Source organism: Choloepus didactylus, chromosome 10, assembly GCF_015220235.1.
Source record: "Choloepus didactylus isolate mChoDid1 chromosome 10, mChoDid1.pri, whole genome shotgun sequence".
NCBI lineage: Eukaryota > Metazoa > Chordata > Mammalia > Pilosa > Megalonychidae > Choloepus > Choloepus didactylus.
This window is the reverse complement of record NC_051316.1, coordinates 109,679,250-109,679,590: the sequence shown is the minus strand read 5'-3', so window position 1 is coordinate 109,679,590 and position 341 is coordinate 109,679,250.

The following is a 341-nucleotide window of genomic DNA, read 5'->3' as shown; positions in this document are numbered from 1 at the left end:
TGAATGCGTTTTAACTACTTTGGGATCATTTCAGGGCCCTGAGCCATCAGGCAAGTTTAAAACTGGGGAAGCACAAGTTCAGGGTTTTAGGCACTGCAGAGATGGCAACTTGGAGTCAAGCAGCAGCTCGAGCATCCAATTCTATCTTAGTTTTCATTGGCTCCTAGAGTCTAATATAAAAAAGTGAAAACCAGACACCTGCCCCAGCCTGGGATGGGAGCTAAGGTTTTGCCCTATGCAAGGGTGTCTGCTGTACCTAACGAGGCTTGGGGCAGGGGAGACGACACTATCTGCACCCATTTTTCTAATTTACACCTACCAGGAGGAATAAAAGCTCCTAT